General features: G+C 41.7%; 1 long non-coding RNA gene across 1 annotated transcript in view; it reads right to left on the bottom strand.

The window, feature by feature from the left end:
- The window catches only part of LOC136165535 (uncharacterized), a 31,010-nt gene extending 12,151 nt beyond the window's left edge, over positions 1-18,859 (bottom strand). The window contains exons 1-2 of the long non-coding RNA XR_010662569.1: positions 18,549-18,859; positions 16,904-17,043 (exon numbers count right to left, since the gene is read on the bottom strand). This is a non-coding gene — a long non-coding RNA (uncharacterized lncRNA). The remainder of the gene's footprint in view (positions 1-16,903; positions 17,044-18,548) is intronic.
- Positions 18,860-22,172: the final 3,313 nt, after the last annotated feature.

The following is a 22,172-nucleotide window of genomic DNA, read 5'->3' as shown; positions in this document are numbered from 1 at the left end:
AGAGATCTTCCATCGCCATCAAATCAACACTGGTACTCTCCTTAAACCTTCTATCATATACACTGTTTTCTCCTCAAAACATTTAACATCTAAAAGGCTCTAGGCATCTATCTGTTTATTTAATTTTGTCTCCCTCATTATCATTCCCAAACTAGAACATAAATTTCATGAGGATAGGGACCTGGATTCTCATGCACTGCTGTTGCCTTCACACCTACAACAGTGTTTGGGGCACAGCAGACATCCAATAACACTGCTGAATGTATGAATGTAGATGATACAAAGAGGAGTAAGATATCAACTTACAAATGTGCACAAGAAAAGTTTTAATACGAGGTAACATCTGTACCAAAGGATGAGAGATTTGATAATTTCTGGCTAGGCAATCAAGAATGAGTTCAGAGAGAAAGTAGCAAGAGAAGTAGCCTTTAAAGATATTTAGGAATTTTACGGCAGTTTTACATTTTGTCTGGTAGGATAAAAACTTTAGACATCTTCTTATAGGCAATGAAAAATACGGACATTTCAAATAAGGAAGGATACATGATTATGGCAAGATTTACAAAAGTTAATAGAACCAGTTGATATTTCTTACTTTAGAGAAGAAATAACCAAGCATTATATGCATATACTACTAATTTATAGTTAAAACTAATGACCAAAGACTTTTTCAACTGAAAAACATAACAACAGGAAAAAAACACACAAAATTTTACACTCTATAATAAACTTAATTGTTTTAATTAGTCTTATTTTGACAATTTTGACAGCATACTTACTAATTTATGTTTTTAATAAGACAAAGAACTAAAAAATCACCTCTGACAATCATTTTACCAAATTAACAAATATTCAAACATCTCCTCGTTAGTAAAGGAAATGTTTTTTCTAAATTCTTAATGTGCTCTAATCTGATAAAATTCCACTTTCTGGTCATCCAATGTTTTAAGCTATCTTTCGTCTGGGGGAAAAAAAAATCAAATTCTGATTAATTTTTTTTTAATAAATGCTTAAAGCAGAATTTTATGTCTCCCCATGTGTCTTTTTAAAATCATGTCTTGTTGTCTTGTTTAATGTTTTCAGCTTTGATCTTTACTAAAAACCTAAAACAGCTATAACACTGCTCCCAAAGGTACAATTTACAATACAAACTTAGAAACCCTCCTCCATAAAGATGAGATGTCAACACTAAAGAGTTCAGGGACTTAAATTACCAAAACAGCACCAAATGTTTATGGTATCACTGTGAATTCAAGAAAAAGGAGCACACAGAATGAGTTTTTAAAAAATAGCCTTTTTTCCAAAACACAATTAAAACTACCATCACCTTAACATTTAAAATACTTAGATCACTTGGCCAATCATTTTATCAGTTTATAGCACACAAAAGAGCCCTGGAAATACATTTGATTTGATAAGAAAAAGTCCAATTTTTAAGTTGACATTAAAGACAAAATCTACTGTATATGCAAGAATAAATTTATGGCGTAACAATGATGTTTATTTATTAGAACCTCAAACCAAATACTTGGGTCAAGACTTTTATTCTTACACGGTATCCTCAAGTTCTTACCTTGGATGAGAAAACAATGACCTTTTCAATACCCGATATACTGAAGATAGCATTGCCTAATTCTATACTACCATTTCCTGCTTTTTTTAATGTCGTCCCTCCCTCCTGCTTTATGCTGAATTTTAGCATGTAAGGCAATGTATAGCCTATAAAATTATTTCATTTCTGAGTATCTGAAGATAAATGTTTTCTATTACAGGGTAAACAATCCAAATTTATTCTTAAGTAAAATGACAAAACCAAATCTACCTGGCATTACTGGATTGTGTCAATCAAATCAGAAACCTCTGGGTCACTTGCACTACTCAGAGTAGATCTAATACACAGATTCATTTTAGGGGTTGAGAGAATGAATCACAGTAAGAGTTCAACACGAACACTTAACACTATAAAAGTGAAAGAGAGAAAGGAAAATCAAGGCAAACTAACAAATTTAATTCCTTCTTTCAATATAGATAAATATTTTTAAAACTGAAACTTATATTTACTTCATAAATCTTTAAAAAAACTTTCTTTGCCAAGTCCCGTAAGATCGGTAGAATTGTAGTGCTTCTACACTGCTTCTCTTCTATTAAAATAGAAAAAGCAGCACTGCTTCTATCAAAGATCAATACCCTAACGTGGGCATGGAGTCCAACTACTCCTGTCTTTGCAAGAAAACCACTGACTAACCTCTCTCTCTCCCGTATAGTCAGTTTCTCCTCTTCTACTGAACCACTATCATGAACAAATGTGCTCTATTATTACACATCTTAAGAAATTCCTCAGGACTTCCCGATAGCTCAGATGGTAAAGAATCTGACTGCAATGCAGGAGACCTGGGTTCGATCTCTGGGCCAGGAAATTCCTCTCCTGACCTCAGCTCCCCTTCACCTCCCCCGCCCCACCAATTAGATATGACCATTTCTTTGTTCTACTCACAGCAAAACTTCTTCATCTAGTGGCCTTCATTTCCTATCTCTATTTTCTCACCTTTAATTTACTCTTTAACCCACCCTAATCCTAAACAATCTCCTGAAACTCAATTGTCAAGGTCACTAATGACTACCCAGCGGCCTAATTCCATTGCCTCATCTTAGTACAGTAACCTCTTCAGGAACATTAGACCAAGCAGACCACTCTCTTCTACTTGAAGTAGATGTCTTCTCTTGTCCTCTACTTGTTCTTCTGGCTTTCCTCCTCCCTCTGATTTCCTCTATTGGTTTGTTTTGTCTCTTCAGGCATCTTCTAAAACATGAGGGCCTGAGGACTTGTACCAGGACTGCTTTCTCTCCTGTTTTCTCACCTACTCCCAAGGCTTTAGCGTCAATAACCTCAGACATGCAGATGACACCACCCTTATGGCAGAAAGTGAGGAAGAACTAAAGAGCCTCTTGATGAAAGTGAAAAAGTTGGCTTAAAGCTCAACATTCAGAAAACTAAGATCATGGCATCTGGTCCCATCACTTCATGGCAAATAGATGGTGGAGCAGTGGAAACAGTGGCTGACTTTATTTTTGGGGGCTCCAAAATCACTGCAGATGTTGATTGCAGACATGAAATTAAAAGACGCTTGCGCCTTGGAAGGAAAGTTATGGCCAACCTAGACAGCCTATTAAAAAGAAGACATTATTTTGCCAACAAAGGTCCGCGTAGTCAAGGCTATGGTTTTTCCAGTGGTCATGTATGGATGTGAGAGTCGGACTATAAAGCAAGCTGAGCGCCGAAAAATTGATGCTTTTGAACTGTGGTGTTGGAGAAGACTCCTGAAGAGCCCCTTGGACTGCAAGGAGATCCAACCAGGTCATCCTAAAGGGGATCAGCCCTGGCTGTTCTTTGGCAGGACTGATGCTGAAGCTGAAACTCCAGTACTTTGGCCACCTCATGCAAAGAGTTGACTCATTGGAAAAGACCCTGATGCTGGGAGGGATTGGGGGCAGGGGGAGAAGGGGAAGACAGAGGATGGGATGGTTGGATGGCATCACTGACTCGATGGACATGGGTTTGGGTAGACTCCAGGAGTTGGCGATGGACAGGGAGGCCTGGCGTGCTGCAGTTCATGGGGTCGCAAAGAGTCGGACACGACTGAGTGACTGAACTGAACTGAATGATGTTAAATCTCGAATTTAAATCCTAACCCTCTTCTGTGAATATCCAACTATCTATCTGATATTTCACTTGGATACATTTAAAATAAACAGATACCTGATTCACAAATTTCCTGGCCCTCTCCCTATGAGACTTAAATCTTCAAATACCTACTCCTCTGAAGATTTCTGTCACAAAGAATACAGGGACAACTTTTTTTTCTTCCCTTACAGGGGCAGCCTTGCTCTTCCACACTATTACAGCAGCCTGAGTATGTATGTGCTAAGTCACTTCAGTCGCGTCTGACTCTTTCGACCCTATGGACAGTAACCCACCAGGCTCCTCTGTCCATTGGATTCTCCAGGCAAGAATACTGGAGTGGGTTGCCATGTCCTCCTCCAGGGGATCTTCCCAACCCAGGGATTGAACCCACGTATCTTACATATCCTGCCCTGGCAGGTGGGTTCTTTACCACTCACACCACCTTATTTTGTGAAGAGTATAGTCAGAATTCATTATTTTCTGAATAAAAACGCCCTATATACAGTGAGGGTTCTGAATGACACCTGGATCCAATGCCTAGATTAAAGCAGTAACATCAATAGATAAGGCAGGCAAGATCTCAGCACCACATTAAAGCTCGAGGATGTATTCTACAATTTCTAAGAGGAAGCCAGAATACTAATTCTTTAGATATTCCCAGATTACGTGAATGTTGTTCTTATCAGGCATCAAATACAACAAAAAATAAATCACTGTGAAAACGTTGGCAATCAAACAGGCATTTTCCTGAGCAATGCATAATAGAAAAGTATGCAGCACCCGAAAAGCATTACTTTTTTGAATAAATTCACCTTGAGATTACCAAAAGCACCAGCTGTAAGATCGCTGATCCAATGCTTATTTAAATGGGGAGTGGCACCAGAGCCACTTTCAAAGACTATCCTTAAAAATCTTTAAATTCTGATATGCAAGCTTTAGCACAGTGTTCACCTATGCTGAACAGAGCTGACCTGAGTGACCAGTGGCTTCCCAGTGGCTCAGCGGTGAAGAATCCACCTGCCAATGCAGGAGACGCAGGAGACTCGAATTCGGTCCCTGGGTCAGAAGATCCCCTGGAAGAGGACATGGCAACCCACTCCAGTATTCTTGCCTGGAGAATCCCAAGAGCAAAGGAGCCTGCTGGGCTACTGTTCACAGGGTCACAAAGAATTGAACATGACTAAGCACACATGAGTGACCAATAAAACATTGCAGAAGCGTGTGACTTCTGAGGCTACGTCACTGTAAGACACTGTGGCTTCTACCCTGGTCCCTTGGATTGCTTACTGTGGAGCCAGCCTCTGGGTTATCAGGACACTCAGGCCACTCAGGTAACCTTATGGAAAGGTCAACCTTTGGGTCCCAGGATGGCCTTTCCATAAGGTTACCTGAGTGTCCTTACAATGACTACCAACTTGCCAGCCAGATGAGTGAGTGAATGACCCCGGAAGCCGATCCTCTAGCCCTACTCAGCACTTCTTGCTCATGTAGACAGAGAATAAGCAAAATACACAGATTCTTTCACCCTACTGTAATTCATAACAGAAATTCCTCCTAACCACCCCCTTGAATAACTAGCAAATGAGCCATCCTTGTCAGAATTTCCCCAATTATCTTAACCACGGGACCACTTCTGTTAAAGCCCAAACCAGTAGGATTTCGAAACTGAAGGACTGGCTAATCAGACTGAAGCAGAAAGCTGTTTATCCTCTTCCAGTATCTGCTTTGTAACTTTTGAAGTAAAAAAAAAACTGTTCTGGAGCTTGAATGAGAGTTATCATTATGATTTAAAATGCATGTTCTAGAATGCTACCTTGTGATGAAGACACAAATTAGAGTTTACCACAGTAGTGTATATATTTGCCCACCTAACAAGCTGAATTTGCAAAATTTGGGTTTCTGTGGACTACAGTGTGAAAAGCTAATCAAGAAACTGGTCACAGTGATTACACTGTTACCTGTGTTAATCACACAGTGATTGCTTCTGTGGAGGGGACATGTGTAACTAAGAGACAGGGATGAAAAGTCAAAGTGTGAGTCGTTCAGTTGTGTCTGATTCTGTGACCCCCATGGACTATAGCCCACCAGACTCCTCTGTGCAGGAAATTCTCCAGACAAGAATACTGGAGTGGGTTGCCATTCCTTTTCCAGGGTGTCTTCCCAACCCAGGAACTGAAGCAGGGTCTCCTGCATTGCAGGCAGGTTCTCTTCCGTCTAAGCCACCAGGGAAGAGACAGGGACAGCATATTTATTTTCATTTCATTTTCTCTTGCAGGTTTTGATATGTATACTGCACGCCGGTAATATCTGCTCAAGAATATAAATCTTTAAGTCTCTTCCTGACAAAACTACATTTTTTAACGTTTAAAATAAGAGAAACCTAAAACAACTTCAGTACTTATTCAAAATCATGCTCATTACTTTTTAAATTCAACCAAGTAAGACATTATCTCAGTATCTTATTAGTGCCTACATTTGAAGCAAGTTACATGTTACAATGCTAGAAACACCCAAGATGATACGACAAGAAACAATCAGGCTTTGATAACATAAAAGCAGAATATGATTTTTTAAAACCACGTGTGTAGATCAGCCTTAGAAAACAATAAAAAGAAAACTGGTGTTGTTATATCAATCCCAGACAAACTAGACCTTCATGCAAAAAGCACTTTCAGAATAAAAGTGGAATACTTCGTAACAGTAAGTCACTAAGCAGATATAACTATTACACATTTCTATCCAACTACTAGGCTTCCCTGATGGCTCAGCAGGGGAAGAATCTGCTGGCAACGCATGAGACACAGGAGATGTGGGTTCAATCCCTGGGTCGAGAAGATCCCCTGGAGAAGGAAATGGCAACCCACTCCAGTATTCTTGCCTAAAAAATCCCAAGGACAGGGGAGTTCGGAGGGCTACAGTCTAAAGGGTTGCAAAGCGTCAGACATGACTGAGCAACCAAGCACAGTGTATATATATGTTCATCTACTAGCAATGTCTCAAATAAATAAAGCAAAAGCTGAGAGAATACAAGGGGAAATATCTACAGTGGTAAACGGGATATTTTAATACACTCTTGTCTGTGTAATTGATACAAGCAAACAAAAGGTCACTTATGACCCTGAAGATTTGAAATACGGGATTAACCAGCAAGATCCAATGTAAATATATTAGAACACCACATTCAATAGCTATAGGGAAAAAATAATATACTGGGGCCACAGTGCAGATCTCAAATGTTAAAGGTCTGAAATCACAGACCTTTGAAACACTGAGATTGTTCTCTGATGACATTGCTATGTTGTTAAGAGTTCTCTGATGACATATCTTATGTTGTTAGAAATAAAAGACATTTGAAAACAACTAGAAAATCTCCATGTGTTCAGAAATCGAGAAATATAATACATTCAACTTATCCAAGTGTTAAAGTAGATACCAGTGAAAATTAGAAACCATTTTAAAGTGAATTATAAAAGTACTATATATTAAAATTTGAGTAATGTTGCTAGCTGAAACAGTACTTAGAGGGAAATGCTCAGCCTTAAATGCATATATTTAAAAGGGAGAAATGCTGAAAAGTAGTGATCTACAAGAAGTTAGCAAAAGAACAAAAAAGTAAATCCCAAAAAGTAGAAGGAAGGAAATAAAGAGCAGAAATCAATGCAATAGAGAACAAATACGTAATAAAAAGAAAAGGAATCAGCAAGATTCAAAATTTGGTTCCTTTGAATGACTACTAAATTCCCAGGGAGACTGAATGAGGAAAAACAGAAGGTAGTTTTAGCCTATAACAGATACAATAAGATAATTCTTTACTGCAACCATTAAACGGATACTAATATTTATTATAAATAATTTTATGCTAGTAAATTTAAAAAGTTTAGATGAAAAGGACAACTTCTTAGGGGGAAAACTACCAAAATAATCAACAGAAAATCTGAGAAGGTTAAAAATTAAAAATCAAAGGAGTAATTAAAAATTTTTCCACAAAGAAAATTACCAGCCCAGATGGCTTCTCGGCCAGATTCTCACAGAAATTTAATGAAACAATTCAGTCCTACTTAAACTTTTTCAGAATAGAAAATGAGGGTCAGCTCATTTTATAAGGCTAGTATGAGATAACCGCTGATTTCAATTCCTGACAAGGACAATATAGGCCACCTCACTGATACAAAACTATTAACAGAATATCAAACTGAATCCAGAAATACATAAAAAGAGTAATACTGTAAAACCAAATTAGGTTTACCTCAGAAATCAGGTTAGGTTTAAGATTTTAAATAATATGTAATTCAATATATTAACATAGTGAAGGAGAAAAGTCATACAGTAATGAAAAGCTGCAACAACAACAAAAAAAGCATTAAGTTCAAATATACAGAACAAAACACAAAATTCTTAGTAAACCGGTACAGAAGGGAACGTCTTTAAACATGACGAAGGGTTTCACAGAAACAAAACAAAACGAACTTGAGCAAACAGGCCTGGAGGGAAATGCTGAAAGCTTCCTCTTGGAGACCGGGAACCAGAAGGGCAGGAGCTCTGGGGTGGCGGCAGCACTGTGCGTCTTGACCTGAGCAATAAGTTCATGTGTGTTTGTGTGTTTGCAGTAACATGTAAAGTTCTCCATGGTGCTTTTATATACACCTTGAAATATATATTAAAGATAAAAAAGAAAGAAATATTTGGAAATAAAAGGCTAACCTAGCCTATCACTCAAGCTTGGCAACTCCGTAGGTCCTCACCTCCCCACCACCACCCAGTTACCGTTACTTTCAAACCAGTTAACATTTATTGGGCTTACAAGACACGGTACAATGTGGCAACATGTATCATGAACCTTAACAATGTCTAAGATGAAACCTTATTCCATTACATTACTCCAGTGCCAATCATTCCATTCTAAGGAAAAAGACAAAGAGAAAAAAATCCATGTGTTAAGACATTCACTGCCCACATGATGATAAAATAGAAAACCTAAACTAAATAACCAACTCCAGGAAACAATTAAGAAAAATAATTTTTACAATGGGATTATACAGTCAATAAAAATAAGATTTATCAAATATTCCAAGAAATGAATATAACCTAATTTTTAAAAAATTAGACATATACACATGTTTACACTGTAACAGGGGGAAAAAGTCATAGGCACAAAGAAGAAAGTGAAAGACAGAGGGAAGAAGAGAGGGACAGAGGGTACTGAAAGCGGGAGGGAAGGGTTGGGAGAGACGAAAACTGAACTGGTTTTCTTCATATGCTGAGCTTATGAATGTCATCTGTACTTCTGTATTTCCTGAATTTTCTTTAATGACTACAGAAAACTTTAGTAATGGGGTACATAAGAGCTGAAGAAAATAATCACAAACCTAAGTAAAGTATCCTAAATATTTTAAAAAGTTCCTTCAAAGGGTAACTTTAAAATTTCAACTTTTATCTCAGTACCATTTTATTCAGATAAATTATTTAACATTTAAATTGTGTTAAGTCTATCATATGCTAGTTACTTAGCACAGAGAGAACTTCTAATCATAATTAGTACTTAAAATAATATAACTTAAGAATAATAATTAGATTTCCAAACATATATCAACTCCAATTTTCTAGCTAGAAAGTGAAAAGTGAAAGTGAAGCCCCTCAGCTGTGTCCAGCTCTTTGCGACCCCATGGACTGTAGCCTACGAGGCTCCTTCATCCACAGAATTTTCCAGGCACGAGTACTGGAGAGAGTTGCTGTTTCCTTCTCCAGAGGATCTTCCCCACCCAGGGATCAAAGCCGGGTCTCCTGCATTGCAAGAAGATGCTTTTACCATCTGAGCCACCAGGGAAGTTCCCTTGAGGCTTCCCTGTGGCTCAGCTGATAAAGAATCCGCCTGCAATGTGGGAGACCTGGTACAGTCCATGGGGTCACAAAGGTCAGACACGACTGAGTGACTTTCTAGCTAGCTGCTGCTGCTGCTAAGTCGCTTCAGTCGTGTCCAACTCTGTGCAACCCCATAGACGGCAGCCCACCAGGCTCCCCCATCCCTGGGATTCTCCAGGCAAGAACACTGGAGTGGGTTACCATTTCCTTCTCCAAAGCACAAAAGTGAAAAGTGAGAGAGCAGTCGCTCAGTCGTGTCTGACTCTTCACGACCCCATGGACTGCAGCCCACCAGGCTCCTCCATCCATGGGATTTTCCAGGCAAGAGTAATGGAGTGGGGTGCCATTGCCTTCTCCAGACTTTCTAGCTAATAAAATCAAGTCTTTAAATGACCTTCAGAACTCCCCTTGGTCTACCCTGCCCACACCTACCCTCTGACCTGCCCTGCCACACACCCCCCACCCCCGCTTCAGCCACGGCCTCCCACATGCTGCTCTTCCAACATGCCAAGGACATTTCCACGTTAGAAGCTGCTGCTTGCTCTACCCGAACATTTCCTTCCAGATAGTTCCATGGCTTAATCCACTTCACTCAGAAAAGGGCTTCTCAAAAAGCCTTTTCTCACCAAACTACCTGAAGTGTTACAGTATCCTGTTACTTTTTAATCCCCTGAATCTATCTTATTCTGCTTCAAACCCTGTGAGCTACCTGACGTGTGTGTGCGACTGAGTGTGCACACATGAATAATGTCTATGCCCCTCGCTGATATTTAAGCTCAGGAAGCACAGCTCTACTTTGTTTACCATTGTGTCACATGACCTGCCAATAGCAGGCTTTCAAAAATACTTGTTGAAAGAACAAAAGATGGTAACTGGTTTTAGTTTTGCTGAGAAAATAATGATGGAACACTACTAGAATTCAGTAAAGCTTTCAAATGAATTCATTCTCAATCACAAGAGCATTACACACATACTTTGGTGGTAGGAGTACAATGTTCACAATTCAGGGTTCAGTAACAGGAAGGAATGGGGACTTCTTATGATTCCCTGCCCCTTTCCATATCCTTCCTTCCTCTCATTCATCCATAAATGGTTAGTCAGAGAGTATTCTACACATTAAGAACACACAGACAATTAAGGCAAGTTAATGCATGAGACATATGAGCATAATAACCATAGAACATGGCATGCAACAGAGTTCTGTGAAGTTGTAACATAACAGAGGAAGTAATCCACTTTTAGGGGCAGGTGTTCAGGGAAGTTTCAACAGTGATGACATTCAACAAACACTTGCAAAACCAAATAACAAAAGATATGCTTCATTTTACTTTACATATGAAATGAGAGTATTAAGTCTGAAAGTGTTACAGTAATTTGCTACCATGAGATAAGCTCGCTTGAGAGCGAAACCAAAACAAGAGGAATGCCAGAGCAGGACCAGAGAAACTAAGCCAAGTCCTTGATGATTTCAGACTGGATGAAGCCCCAGATGAAGTTCAAGGACAAGACCTAATCATGCCCTTTACTGTGTAGCCAGTCTGAATTTGGTTTTCTGTCACTTGCAATATAAGTATACAGAGGAATCTCAGCGAATTCTTTGAAAAAAACCAAAGCATTTGTTTTTTCAGTGTACAGGGGCACTATTGGTATTCTGGAAGGGACAATTCTTGTTTTGCTGGCAAACATCACAGGACACTTGGTATATCTCGTCTCTACCAGACCCACAGATTTCCAAACACCACTCATCTTCAAGAAGAACCACAGGTCTATTCCCTGTTAGTTGCTACCTGTATCCATTCCTCACAGTGCACGCGTAAATGTTCTTAACAACAACCTTAAAAGAACTGGGATATACCACTCAAATATACTAATTTTATATAGTAATCCATTTTAATTAGTCATTCATGACTATCTAAATGACTGATTCAGTCCTAAGTACAGCTTATACCCGCTCTTGAGATAAGCAGTGCTTTAAGAATGCCACTACTATCTGAAAATTCTCATTCATTTAAGCTTACTTCTCCATACAATATTATCAATATATGTCACTGACAATGTTGGTTATCTTCCCTGTAGCCATTCATCTAATTTCTTCCTAGACTGAAATGCTAGTCCAAAATGAAATCTGATACAGGCTTTCTGTAAAAGGTTTACTTGCCTCATCAAGAGATGAGAGGGCAAACTTCCTCCCGTCTTTGGTGGTTGTGTCAGAATGTGGTGCCTGGAGCAGAAAGAGAAACATGCAACTATGAAAGGATAAACCTGAGCACAAAGGTCGCCACACTACAGATAAAGATGGAAAGCACTTGGATTCAATCTAGAGGGGAAGCCAGTCTGAGCAGGAACCCAAATGGGAGGGCAGTTTAGAGGAAACGGAAACACAGAACCTCTGTGCTGACTGAGGACTGAGGACTGAGCAAAGCCAAGCTTATGCACAAACTGCCCTTTAAACTAATCCTACCTATGCCTTTGCCAATTACCTGAGCTAATACACTTCTTCTGTTTTTAAATCCTATTTGCATCCTAACTGATACAGGAAACAGCTATGTTTAGGGGAAACAGCAAAATCGAGACACTGCAGGGAATGTAAAGAAACTTTCAGACATAAGAGAATCAGGAACTATAAAGTCAAGAAACAAGAAATCAGATCATTTCATTCCTATGGAGTATATTTCAGAAGCGGTCTAAGACAACCATGGATGATTGAGATAAGGCTGTTAGCTTTGGTAATTAGATCATCAAGATGACTTTTTAAAAACCAATTTCGGTGCTGTGATGGTAAGGGAAGTCAGAGTGCAAAGGAAAGAATAATTTACACTTTTAAGAACTCCATAACGCACCAAACCCTTGGAAAGACATGTAACGTGTGTTAAACTCCGTCGATTACAACTCTGTGAGGTAAGTATAACATTCTGTGGTGTCCTTAGTCGCTCAGTCTTGTCCGACTCTTTGTGACCCCATGGATTATAGCCCACCAAGCTCCTCTGTCCATGCTGACTCTCCAACAAGAATACTGCATTGGGTTGCCATGTCTTCCTCGTATAACATTCTACTTTACAGACAAAGAACACAGCCTGAGTAGTAAGTTGCCCACAGCCACAAAGACAGTAACTGGTTTCAGTAGACTTCAAAATCAGATCTTTGAAGCTTAAAAGTAAATGTCCTTCCTACTATACCCCTTCATGGATCACAGACTCATCGTGGTGAAGGGGCTTGTGTAACTCAGTGAAGCCATGGGCCATGCCGTGCAGGGCCAGCCAAGACAGACGGGTCCTGGTGAAGAGTTCCGACAAAACGTGGCCCACTGGAGGAGGGAACGGCAAACCACTCCAGCAGTCCTGCTGCGAGAACCCCACGAACAGCATGAGGCAGAAAAATAAGACACCGCAGATGAGAACCACAATCAAAAGGTGTCCAATATGCTCCTGGGGAAGAGTGGAGGGCAGTCGTTAGTTCCAGAAAGAATGAAGTGGCTGGACCAAAGCGGATATGACGCTCAGTTGTGTGGATGTGTCTGATGGTTAAAGTCAAGTCCGACGCTGTAAAGAGCTATTGCTCCTTTTTTGCATGGGAACCTGGAACGGCAGGTCCATGAATCAAGGCAAATCGGATGTGGTGAAGCAGATGGCAAGAATGAACATCTTAGGAATCACTGAACTAATATGGATGAGAATGGGCGAATTTAATTCAGATGACTGTTGTATCTACTACTGTGGGCTAGAATCCCTTAGGAGAAAGGAAGTAGCCCTTAATAGTCAACAAGAGTTCTAAATGCAGTACTTGGGTGCAACCTCAGGGAAAAAAAAATAATCTAAGTTCATTTCCAAGGCAAACTGTTTAATATCAGTGTTATCTTAAGTCTCTGCCCCAACCACTAATGCCAAAGAAGCTGAAGCTGAACAGTTCTGTGAAGTAGAACTGCTGTAGTTCTCGAACTACACCTTCTAGAACAAACACCAAAAAAAAAAAAAAAAAAAAAAAGATGTCCTTTTCATCACAGGGGATTGGAATACAAAATAGGAAGCCAAGAGACACCCAGAATAATAGGCAAGTTTTGCCTTGGAGGGCAAAAGCAGGGCAAAGGCTAACAGAGTTTTGTCAAAAGAACACGCTGGTCATAGCAAACACCCTTTTCCAACAACCAAGAGACAGCTATACACACGGACATCACCAGATGGTCAATACCAAAATCAGATTATGTTCTTTGCAGCTGAAGATGGAAAAGCTCTACACAGACAGCAAAAAGAAGACCTGGAGCTGTCTGTGGCTCAGGTCGTGAGCTCCTAATAGCAAAATTCAGGTTTAAAGTGAAGAACGTAGGGAAAACGACTAGGTCATTTAGATACGACCTCAATTAAATCCCTTATGATTATACAGTGGAGGTGACAAATGGATTCGAGATGAGATCTGGTAGACAAAGTGTCTACCAGATTCGTAAAACTGAAAGAGGTTCATATATGAGTTTATTGAAAGAGATTCATATGTTTTATATGAGTTTATATACGAGGTTCATCACTGGAAAGAGGTTCGTAACATTGTATAGGAGGCAGTGACCAAACTAGTCCAAGAAAAAGAAATGCAAGAAGCTTAAGTGATTGTCTGAGGAGACATTAGAAAGAGCTGAGGAAAGGAGAGAAGTGAAAGGCAAGGGAGAAAGGGAAAGATATACTCAACTGAGTGCAGAGATCCAGAGAATACCAAGAAGAGATAAGAAACCCTTCTTAAGTGAACAATGCAAAGAAAACAACACAATGGGAAAGACTAGAGATCTCTTCAAGAAAACTGGAGGCATCAAGGGAACATTTCATGCAAGGATGGACACCATAAAGGACAGAAATGGTACGCACCTAATAGAAGGAGAAGATATCAAGAAGAGGTGGCACGAATACACAGAGAACAGTACACCAGTCACTGTGGTCACTCACCCAGAGCCAGACATCCTGGAGCGTGAAGTCAAGGGGGCCTTAGGGAACATTACTACCAACAAAGCTAGTGGAGGTGACGGAATCCCAGTTGAGCTATTTGAAATTCTAAAGGATGATGCTGCTAAAGTGTTGCACTCAATATGTCAACAAATTTGGAAAACTCAGTAGTGGCAACAAGACTGAAAAAGGTCACAGTTTTCATTCCAATCCCAAAGAAAGGTAATGTCAAAGAATGTTCAAACTACCATACAACGGCACTCATTTCACATGCTAACAAGGTTACGCTCAAAATCCTTCAAGCTAGGCTTCAAAAGAATGTGAACCTAGAACTTTCAGATGTACAAGCTAGGTTTTGAAAATGCAGAGGAACCAGGGAGCAAACTGCCAACATTTGTTCGATTATAGAGAAAGCAACAGAATTCCAGAAAAACGTCTGCTTCTGCTTCATTGACTGCGCTAAAGCCTTTGAATGTGTGGATCGTAACAAACTGTGGAAAATTCTTAAAGAAACACCAGTACCAGACCACCTTACCTGCCTCCTGAGAAACCTGTATGCAGGTCAAGAAGCAAGTTAGAATCGGACATTGAACAACTGACTGGGAAAGAGTTATAATAAAGCTGTATCTTGTCACCCTGCTTATTTAACTTCTATGCAGAGTACATCATGAGAAACACTGGGTTGGATGAAGCACAAGCTGGAATCAAGACTGCTGGGAGAAATATCAATAACCTCAGATATGAAGATGATATCACTCTAAGGGCAGAAAGTGAAGAGAAACTAACGAGCCTTTTGATAAGGGTTAAAGAAGAGCATGACAAAGTTGGCTTGAAACTCAGCATTCAGAAAACTAAGATCATGGCATCTGGTCCCATCACTTCATGGGAAATAGATGGGGAAACAGTGGAAACAGTGTCAGACCTTTATTTTTGGGGGCTCCAAAATCACTGTGGATGGTGACTGCAGCCATGGAATTAAAAGATGCTTGCTCCTTGGAAGAAATGCTATGACAAACCTCAACAACATACTAGAAAGCAGAGACATCACTTTGCCGACAAAGGTCCGTCGAGTCGAGGCTATGGTTTTTCCAGTGGTCATGTATGGATGTGAGAGTTGGACCATAAAGACTGAGTGTCAAAGAATTGAGAATTGTGGTGCTGGGGAAGGCTCTTAAGCGTCCTGGGACTGCAAGAAGATCAACCAATCCTAAAGGAAATCAACCCTGAATATTCACTGGAAGCACTGATGCTGAAGCTGAAGTGCCAATACTTTGGCCACCTGATGCGAAAAGCCAACTCACTGGAAAAGACCCTGATGCTAGGAAAGACTGAAGCCAAAAGGAGAAGGAGGTGGTAGAGGATGAGATGGCTAGGTAGTGTCACCGACTCAATGAACATAAATTTGAGCAAACCCCAGGAGGTAATGGAGGACAGAGGAGCCTGCCATGCTGCAGTTCTTGGTGTTGCAAAGAGTTGGACACAACTGAGCGACTGAACAACAACTACACCAGGCTCCTAGGATTAAAGAATAAAAATACAGTGGCACAGCAGGCTCAAAATTCAGACTGGCTTCTGTGAGCTGCACGGCACACAGCACGGTGTTTGGCAGCCCTGGCAAAGGTATATTTAAGCATGCATGGAGGCTAGAGAGGGCAAAACTTAAAAAGGAGTGATCATGGATAATTACTGAGAAAGAAAGATAAAGAGGGATGATCATGGACACATCTGGAGAAGGTTGCTCTTGAAGAAAAGGAAGGACAATTCCTTCTTTTCAGAGAAGAGTAAATAAAGAAATGATATCAGGATAGAAAAGATTATACCTCAGATGCTTGAGATTTTTCTCAGGAAAGGAAAAGATCAAGTTATTTGCTATAAACACTTTCATGAATTAAGACAAAAAAACCCCTCACAATTGACATTATAGATCTGGAGGATAACAGAACACTAACTGGTATGAAAACAATCCAAAATCCTCACACAACTGTCTCTTGTATCCTTCAGGGATCAAGATAGTGATTAGGCCTGTTCAGAACTGGGCACTAGAAAGATAAATTGACATAAAGTTAAGTATTCTAAGGTATCAATGATGGGCTGGTAAAAACTGATGACCATGGGATCCTGGTGACTAGGGGAGGCAAATGAAAAGAGCAGTAGGCTAAAGAATTGAATGAATAGACACAAAGACGGGAGGGTTCCTAAAGACAGGAAGAGGGGAAGAAAGAGAGAGAGAAATCGGGTTCCATAAGTGTGGAAGAGTGCTTGTTTGTGGTCAGACAGGTCTTGACACAATGCCTCAGGCAATGAGCTACTACCTAGGGCTGAGCACTACCCCGTCAGCTAAAAGCACAGAATTGAGAGACAAGTGCCTGTAAAAACACGCAGTCCTCGGGTGCAGGAAACAAACAGGCTTACCTGGTGGCGCTAGTGGTAAAGAACCCACCTGCCAACGCAGGAGACAGAAGAGATGTGGCTCTGATCCCTAGGTCGGGAAGGTCCTGTGGAGGAGGAAATGGCAACCTGCTCCAATATTCGTGCCTGGAGAAGTCCCATGGACAGAGGAGTCTGGCTGTCCTGTGGAGACTGCAAGGAGATGGACGTGACTGAAGCGACTTAGCATAGCACAGCAACAAACAAGTGAATGAATCTGCCCGTACAGGAATCAAACACCTAAAATATCTCCTCTCCTTTTAAAATGAACAATTCTATCTCCAAATTTAAGAAATTCATCAAGAGGCTAAAAGTCTACAATAAAGGTTAAGGCAGATGTGTGTCAGGAGGTAGAACAAAAAGTTAAATCTGTCAGGCCAATTGTAACCCACCTGTTAAAAGACTTTTAGCATAAATTTCCAATAAGGCAACAACAGTTTGTGCTTTAGAAACTCTGGAGAGCACCTAGCATGGCTTCAAAAAAAGGATATCACTCAATTTAATTTTAAAAGCTCCACCCATTGCAATCTCAGTGGATACACTACCATTTATACTCATAGCTTCATTTTTCACCATTCTGCTGCTCTTGACACATTATCCAATTACAGGAAAAAATTGGGAAAAATCAGACATGGCAACCTCCACTACCACATCCCTCCTTCAGTTTGCACTTTTTACACCATTAATTCTGACTACTCTTGCCCTAGTAATAAATGAAGAAGAAATGACACTGGCACAATCTAAATTTTGCAGAAAATATCAAGTACAAGAAAGATTGCCAAGTAGTACTAATAACAATTGAGAACCCAAGAAATTTGAGAAGTTTCAAGTTTAAAAAGCGTTTTCTCTATTTCAGTCCTTTCCAAATAAAACAAAGGGCTTGGACAACACAGGATTGTGAAGCTTCAACGGACGATTTAGCCTAACAGTGAATAAAAGAATCACTAAAATCGCTTATCCTTTCTTGGGCTATTACATTTCTTACCCTCACAAAGCCTTCTTTTAAAACCAGGACCACTTCTCAATTCTTTCCCTGGATCTAGTATACATATGTCCCTCCGTCCGCCCCGCCCCCCCCCCAAAAAAAAAGTTTAGAGACCAAAGACTCGCTGTAGTAAGAAAAGGATTAATTTAGATGAAGAATCACTTGCCGTCACTGGCACCATTCCTCAAAACCATCAAAGTCTCCTGGGGGCTGGATCCCCCCGACAAGATGAACAAAATCCACTGGCGTCTGGATAGCAAGCTTTTCTTTGTAAGTCTATAAGCCTGGGAAAGCTTTCCAGACAGTTAAAAAGACTTCTCAAGGAAGCAAAAGGTCGAGACCAGGAAGATGGGGAGGTGACTAAAACAGGCAGACGACCCACCCACCTAACGTGAAGGAGGGACCGCTTGCCAGGGCTGACGCTTCAGCAGGAGGCAGGAAAGGTTGCGGAGGGCGGCCGGCGCTGCGACCCCCGGCCCCTGCGTGGGAATGGAGGGCACGCAAAGTCAGGGGCCAGCCGGAGGCCTGGAGCGGGGCGCGGAGAGGGGGCGGGACGTGGAGACAAAGCAGCGGTGGAGTCCGGCTGAACACCACCAGGGTCTGAGCCACGGCGGGGCAAAGCCGAGAAAGCTTTGCCCCAAGAGGAGACACCGAAGCTTGCAGCTTCACCCACCTGCCAGACGCTCGCCCCGCGGACAGAAGCACGGACGCAGCCCGGGCGCTTCCTCTCCTGCCGGACACAGCCCCTGCCGCCGCCGGAGCTCCGGACCCGACAGCACAGGGCGGTAGCGAAGTAGGCAAAGCGGCGACCGCACTCGAGCAGACGGGGGTGTACGTAGGGGGCGCCGGGGGGCTCGGGAAGGCAGCTCTGTGCTTGACCTTCCTCACCGGTGGCCAACGGCGCTCCCTGGGAACAGCATCCCGCCTCGGCCCGCTGCAGCGGCCGGGCTTCCTGCGGCCACAACCCGCCCCCGCGCTACTCGGCCGCCGCCATCTTGTCGGAGGCGGGAAAGACCGCACTGCGCAGGCGCGCGCCGACGCTGCCGGCTCCCCGCCATAACGCGCAGGCGCGGGGGGCGCTTCCCACCCCACCCCCCACCCCCACCCGCCGAGGCCGTCTTCCGCAAAGCCGTCTGCTCCCTCGCACTGGTGCTGCCAGGCTTAGTGGCCAGCCACAAACTGCACCGCAGCCGAGTTAATAGACCCTTCTGCGCACCTCACAGTCAGTCATTGTGTAAAACCCTATCTGTGTGCCAGGTCCCGGGACAGGCGCTGGTGAAAGATTAGTAAAACGCGGCTTCAGCGCTAACTGCCACTGCTGCTAAATCGCTTCAGTAGTGTCCGACTCTGTGCCACCCCATAGGTGGCAGGTCACCAGGCTCCCCGGTCCCTGGGATTCTCCAGGCAAGAACACTGGAGTGGGTTGCCATTTCCTTCTCCAATGCATGAAACTGAAAGTGAACTCGCTCAGCCCTGTTCGACTCTTAGCAACCCCATGCAATGCAGCCCACCAGGTTCCTCCGTCCATGGGATTTTCCAGATGAGAGTATTGGAGTGGGGTGCCATCACCTTCTCCGTCCAGTGCTAAAGGTGTTCCTAATCTAGTGAAAAAGGACGGGGATGAACGAGTGATTTCCACAAGTCTTGTTTGTTACCTGCACGCCACCTTCGCTCTCTTGCCCCTTTGATTTTAATAACTGAAAACATACCTCTTCCAGGAAGTCCTTACTCTCACACAATTTGGTTAGTTCTTTTCTAATACCTCGCCTTACCTCTTTAAGCTTTATTTCATTCATTGTAAATTCAACAAGTAATATTTGAGTTTCCTTTATATTCTAGATATGCTTCTAGGTTATAGCAATAAGAAATATAAACATGGGACTTCTATTTTAGGGGAGAGTATAAATCAAACAAACAAAAAAAAACAAACTTCAAAAAATGAACGAAATAAAATTTGATAGTGGTGAGGGATGGGAAGAGGAAAATACCACCAAAGTTAATGTTGGGTGAGGGGTGGTAATTAGCAATCTCTCTCCAGAGATGACACTTGATCTGAGGCCTGACTGACCACTGGGGTCAGAAGCTATGAGAATCATCCAGGCAGAGCGTTCTAGACAGAAGAACAGCAAATGCAGCACACCTCTCATTCTTGAGGTGGGAGTGAGACCAGCACATAAAGGACAGAAAGACTAGGTGATGTGGACACCTGGGGAGGATATGTGGGGGGGGCGGGGGGAGGACAGGGGCAGTTTAGGTGGGACATTGAGGCCATGGTAAGAAACTGGATTTTTACCCGATGGCAGCCCCTCCATCTTGCTGACACTGCCAGAACTCCTCCTCAAACACTTCTAGCTCCTGACTGCCTCGCTGGACATGCTGATTCCACTGTCTTGAAGACACTTGCTCTTGTTCTTTACACATCTAGCTTCTCATCTTTCAGGTTTCAGTTTAAATGTCACCTCAGAAAGGCCATCCTTCCTAAACTAAGTATCCCACCTGCCCTTTCATTAGTCTCCATCATTGCACCTGATCATTTCTTTATGGGCACTGAACATATTTTTCAATTATATATTCATTGCTTCTTCACCATTCAGTTCACCAAACTGAACTCCACCAGGGAGGGAAGATGTTTCACTTACTAGTGAATACTCCATGCCTAGCACCATGCCTGGCATGAATGATCACTCAATATGTGTTTGCTCTTTTTAGGAATGTCGAGTTTGTCAGCACTTAAGTAGTCAGTGGTATACTACATTGTTTTACACTGGTTCTTAAAAATAAATGCAAGTCATTTCCTGTTGATATACCCTCTGCTAGACTATAAATACGAACTTTGGCAGAGAGAGAGAGGAAGAGAATGAGATGAAGAGTAGGTGAGGGGTAGTGGGCAAAGATTGTATTTTGCATATATTTGCAGGGCTGGGAGGTGGAAGGCTTCGATTTAGTGAAGCACCTGTTACATGTGCCCTGCGTTTGGCTTAATTGTCACTACAGCCTTGCTAGGTAGTTTTACTTAGGTTTCTACATAGCAAACTTGAGAGAGATTAAGTAACTTGCCTAAGGTCCTACATTAAGTGACAGTGCCAACCATAAAGTTCATGCCCTTCCCTTCGAGAGAAACTGGATTTTGAGATGGGTTTGTTTGGTGATTTGATTCTGTGTCATTAGCAGGCTTTTATTAGCCATTTCAGCCACTGCCATTTAAGAATCCCAATCATACTGCTGTTCTTGTATAGGATCTCAACAGAGGGCCTGATGTGAAATTGCTGTGATTTTTTTTCTTTTGGACTATGGCAGGGTTCATTTTATCATTCCCTCTTCATGTCTTTTTAAAATTTGTATTTCTTTTTATTAATAATATGTACACGGTTGATCAAAGGAAAAGAGGAGATATAGAAAAATGGGTGCATTTCCTAAATGCTAGCTGCATCCCCTTGGTTAGGCTTTTTATTTTATGACTCTTTCATCTAGGTCCCAAGTAATACTTTAGACATCAAAGACAGTTCTCTGGCAAAGAGTGACAGCCTCATCACAACAATCACTTATCACATTTGCTCATCAAAATTATACACCTTCATTTCCCTCCAAACAGGATAGCTGGGGGAAACTATGAGAAAGAATAGGGCCGCTATCCTGTATCCAGGACCATTCAGCCTTTATATGAAGACATTCAGATTCTTTAATATCATTAACTCATGATAGCATACACCGGTCAATCAAAGCAAGTTAGTCCATAAGCAAACCAAATAGTAGTTGGATAAAGACACTTAAAAAGTTTCTTTGCTCTTCTACCCCCACTGTAGTAGGACTCCATCTTGGAATAAATTCTGGAACCAAGGCAATGTCTTGGGTTTCTCTGGGATGCTCTCCTCATGGTTACCATCTGTTGTTGGTTGAATATTCTCCCACTCCTCAAAAGATATGTTGAATTCCTAACCTCACGTACTCAACAATAAGAACTTATTTGGGAATAGGATCATTGCCGATGTAATTAAGTTCAAATGAGGCCATACTGGAGTAGGTGGACCCCTAATCCAATAACTAGTGTCCTTCTAAGAAGTCAGCCAAATGGAGGAAGAGACACACGGGGAGAAGGCTGTTTGATGGCAAAGGCAAAGATTGGTGTCGTGCACCTGCAAGCCAAGGAACACCAAAGACTGCTGGCCAGCCACCAATACTGAGGAAGAGGCAAGTGAGGATTTCTCTACAGATTTCAGGGGAAACACAGTCGTGTCAACAACTTGGTATCAAATGTAGAGACTCCAAAACTGTGAGACAGTAAATATCCATTGTTTTA

The sequence above is a fragment of the Muntiacus reevesi genome, chromosome 3 (assembly GCF_963930625.1).
Source record: "Muntiacus reevesi chromosome 3, mMunRee1.1, whole genome shotgun sequence".
NCBI classification, from domain to species: Eukaryota; Metazoa; Chordata; class Mammalia; order Artiodactyla; family Cervidae; genus Muntiacus; species Muntiacus reevesi.
The sequence above is the reverse complement of the archived record's forward strand: the minus strand, read 5'-3'. Positions and strand labels throughout refer to the sequence as shown.